This window comes from Microtus ochrogaster, chromosome 7 (genome assembly GCF_000317375.1).
Source record: "Microtus ochrogaster isolate Prairie Vole_2 chromosome 7, MicOch1.0, whole genome shotgun sequence".
In the NCBI taxonomy this organism is placed as follows: Eukaryota; Metazoa; Chordata; class Mammalia; order Rodentia; family Cricetidae; genus Microtus; species Microtus ochrogaster.
In genome coordinates, this window is record NC_022014.1 from 36,009,643 (window position 1) to 36,013,910 (window position 4,268).

Here is a 4,268-nt window from a genome sequence, read left to right on the forward strand (position 1 = left end):
AGAGAGAGAGAGAGAGAGAGAGAGAGAGAGAGAGAGAGAGAGAGAGAGAGAGAGAAACCTCAAACCCCATTGGGGGTAACTCCACCCTTTCTCTTCGTGACATCAAACCCGGGGCCCAGTGGTTCAGACAGATAAAACAACGTCAGTTGCCAGACCAGGGCAGGTCGCTCAACCCTTCATTGCAGAAAGGAAGATTCTCCAATGGAACCATTGGCCTACCAGATCCCTCCTTTTGCTGCCAGAACAACTGAGGCTCAGAAAAGGGAAGCAATCTTCCACTTTGCTTTGCTTTATGTCGTGGTGTTCCTCTTCAGTTCTCAAGACCCAATTACATTTCCCGTGTGACTCATGTCTGAGAGCATCAGATGCCACCTCTGTAGGGGCTTTAGATTGGCGAATTCTTCTGCCTTCCCACCTTAGATGCCATACTGGGTCTAGGGTTAACTGACTTAATCTCACCCTCACCAGAAAACTGCAACCACAGCTTCCATCACGTGAGACGGCTGGGCTCTAGTTAGAGCTGGGGAGCTTCTGTCTTCCCCAGAGGGCAGAAACGGAAGGAAGAGAGAATCAGAGCCGGGTCAGGGGTGGGAGAAGGGGGTAGGGAGCAGGTAGGTGAGAGAAAGGTACCAAAAAGAACAGGGCTGAGATAAAGTGGCAGTGTGGCCTGGGCCCAAATTGTTACAGGATCCCAGTACCCTCAAAGAATTGGGTGGGGCATTTTCCACAACAGCCAGGGGACCTGATGGTTACCTCCACCTTTCTGCCCACATTAAGGCATGGGTTCCTGCAGCCTAGCTTCTGATCTCAAGCAAATCCTGGCGCCTGCCGCCTCTGACACCATTTTTCTCTCCCCCTCCCCCAGCAGCAACAACTGTCTCCCAGGCTTCTACCCTACCTCCTGGGATCCCCATTTTGGCAGCAGAGGAGGAGGCCTGGGGGCTCCAGGGAGCCAGATCCCACTCAGACTCTTCCTCAAGCATGGAGATGCACGGAGAGCCACCCGATCACCGTCAGACGTCCAGACGCAGCCCCTAGGATATTGCCAATCGACTTACCAAGCAGGCTGAAACTGAGGCGTGGAGGCAGCAGACTGCAGGCCACTAGGATCACCGAGCCTAGCGGGGCTCCCCAGCAGCGACAGCGGGGACTGAGAGAGGAAGTGCAGCCGGGAGGGGCGCGGCCCGGCGCTGACAGCTGTGGGTTGCGGGAACCTCCGCAGCCGGCTCCGAGCTCTCTCTGTGTTGTCCACCCTCAACCTGTTCGTCGCGCACAGTGGACAGTGCGGATTTAGCGCCGACCGGTCAAGGACCAGTGACTGATCATCAGGCTTATCATCTGGACCACTGGCCACACCCTGCGCTGGGGAGACACGCCCTGCCCCTTCATCGGTGCACTTCCACCTCGACTCATTGCCAAAGAAGCCCCTGGGGCTATCAGAAGCAGTCCTAGGGTGCTGGGACCTTGGCTTGGGTAGGAGCTGGTATGGGTGTGGGATTCGTGCCCCAAGACACTGACCCCCACCCTCCCGGTTCTTACCATCATGTGCCCCCCAGAAGTCATGAGGTTCGTAACTGGCTGGCCCATAAAGGAGGGAGAGAAGAGTGTGATAGCCCCGGGGAGAGAAGAGGTTCAGTCTAACTTTTTGTCCCAAAGAATGCAGCCCCACCCATCCAGCCATATTTCCATCTAGGGAGAGATTTCCTCAGCGTCCTGACCCCAGGGATCTTCAAGGCTCCAGTTATAAGGGCACTTCCAGAAGCAGCCAGCAGGTGGGGACAGGGAAGACAACAGGAGGGGTTGATTTTGTCAGCCTTCGTCAAGCCTTGTAGAACAGGGACTAGCTCATCCTCCTCCCCGCCCCCAACTTTCCCTTACTCCCCCTCCCCCCTTCCCCGCTTTTCTCTAAGATCTCTGTCTTTGTTCCATGTCCAGACTTTTGTCTGAGTGGTCCAAATCACCAATTTCTCTCACCTGAGAAAGCTCTGCCATCTCCAAATTTGTCTCTCAAGTCCCCCTTAAAATATATTTCTGAAACAACAAACTCCCATCATGAAGCCTATCATCAAGGATCACAGCTGACATTCCAGAGCTCAGGAGGCTAGCACAAAGGGATTACAGTGACTTCTAGCCATCCTGACCTACAGTGAGGCCCTTTCAAATAAAAAAAAAAAAAAAAAAGTCAAGCGTAGTGGCACACACCTTTAATCTCAGAACTTCAGAACTCAGGAGGTAGAAGCAGCGATCTCTGTGAGTTCCAGGCCAGCTTGGTCTACAAAGCAAGTTTCGTGACAGCCAGGGCTGTTACAGAAAAGAAACGCTGTCTCAAAAAAACAAACAAAAAAGCATTGACAAGGATCTGGAAGAGTTGGAACCTCATTGATGATAAAAATGTAGTGGCTGTTTCTCCAGAAGACTAAATATAGAATTAACATGGTGACCCAGAAATTCCAGCCCTAATCATTTCTTTTTTTTTTTTTAAATATTTATTTATTATGTATACAATATTCTGTCTGTGTGTATGTCTGCAGGCCAGAAGAGGACACCAGACCTCATTACAGATGGTTGTGAGCCACCATGTGGTTGCTGGGAATTGAACTCAGGACCCTTGGAAGAGCAGGCAATGCTCTTAATCTCTGAGCCATCTCTCCAGCCCCCCTAATCATTTCTTAAAAGAAATGGAACGTGACTGCACAAATGCTGTACATAAATGTCATAGCGGCAGCATTATTTATGCAAGAAAAAGAGAGGATACCACTATGGTACCACTATGGAATGGAGAGAGAAAGGAACCCCTCACTATGGAGTCTGGTTGGAGCTGAGCGTCAAGAACTCCAGCTCAATGAGCTGGAGGTGGGTCATCAGTGAAGAGCGTTTGCTGCTCTTGCTGAAGATCCAGGTTTGGTCCCCAGTACTTGCATGGTGTCTCAAACCGTTCACAACTCCAGTTCCAAGAGATCTGAGGTCTTCTGATCTCTTCGGGCACCAGGCATGTTCATGGTGCACATACATGCATTTACATACATCTGGACAAAACACTTAAGCAAATTAATATATACATATATAGTTCAAGTAACAACATTTGCTATGAAGGTTGCCAAACTAGAGATTTTTTTTTTTTTAATTTGGAAACAGGGCTTCTCTATGATGCCCTGGCTAGCCTGTAATTTGCAGATCAGGCTGGCCTTAAACCCACAGTTATCTACTTGGCTCTACCTCCTGAGTGCTGGGATTAAAGGCGTGTGCCACCATACTCAGCATGAAACAATATATAGGGATATTTCAAATGAGAATTTTAAAATAGCAATGACTCATGCTAAAGGTCAAGTATATATGGCCTTTCCTCTTTCCCAGCTATAAACATGTGGTTGTTAGGAATTTCACAAGAAACCCCATTTGTATTAATACCCATGTTGTAACTCCCTGTGCAATCCTTATGACCCATGACTTTGTCTTACCGATTGGAACTGTATCCAAGACTCCTCCATAACCACTCTGTAATCTCATTTACTGAAAAGGGGAAAAGATAACCGGATGGTTGTGGCACATGCCTTGAGTTCAGCACTCTGGAGACAGAAGCAGGTGGATCTCTGAGTTAGAGGCTAGCCTGGTCTATAGAGAGAGTTCAGGACAGCCAGGAATACACAGAGAAACCCTGTTGCAACAAACACCAAAAAAGAAAAAAACCTAAAGAAAAGAAAAGGGGAAAAGGGATCAAGGAGGGGGATCCTTTAGAAACCAGTTAGTTAATCAACATCACTCCCAAAGCCTCCAGAATCTTAATATATACACTAAGACACTTAAGTGTGAATCTCCTTTGAGGAGCCCTTACCCATTCTTTTGGGTGTGTATAATTCTCTCCATGAGGGCTTCCCTTTCTAATAACAACTGCATTCAAATCTATATTTAAAAAATCTTTTCTACCCAGTTGTAATAGCATATACCTTAAATATCAGCACGCTGGAGGCAGAGGGCAAGTGGATTCTGTGAGTTCAAAGCCAAGCTGGTCTACAAAGTGAGTTATGGGTCAGTCAGGACTACATGTGAGACCCTGTCCCGAAAAACAAACAGACAAAAACAAAACAAACAACAGCAACAAACCTTTAATAAACTCTAACTCTTGCTTCAATTAATCTTGTGAAATTAATTTCTGTGGTGAAATCAAGGATTCAGCATCACATGCATTGGAGGTCTCAGAAAGGGAAGTCTTCGGGCTGTTGAGGCAGTAGAATGGTCTGTGTTTTCATCTGCCCTACCACAGACAAAAA

The 4,268-nt window shown here is 48.0% G+C and overlaps 1 protein-coding gene across 3 annotated transcripts in view; it reads right to left on the reverse strand.

Annotated features, from left to right (window-relative positions):
* Positions 1-1,724, reverse strand: part of Trpv2 (transient receptor potential cation channel subfamily V member 2) — a 21,229-nt gene extending 19,505 nt beyond the window's left edge. The window contains exon 1 of one of the 3 annotated variants that reach the window (XM_005349885.3): positions 1,059-1,724. The gene's annotated coding sequence lies outside the window, so the exon portion shown is untranslated. Of the gene's footprint in view, positions 1-219; positions 239-465; positions 501-1,058 lie in introns of those variants that run through there. The other 2 variants (XM_026780800.1, XM_026780801.1) reach the window with 2 other exon arrangements.
* Positions 1,725-4,268: the final 2,544 nt, after the last annotated feature.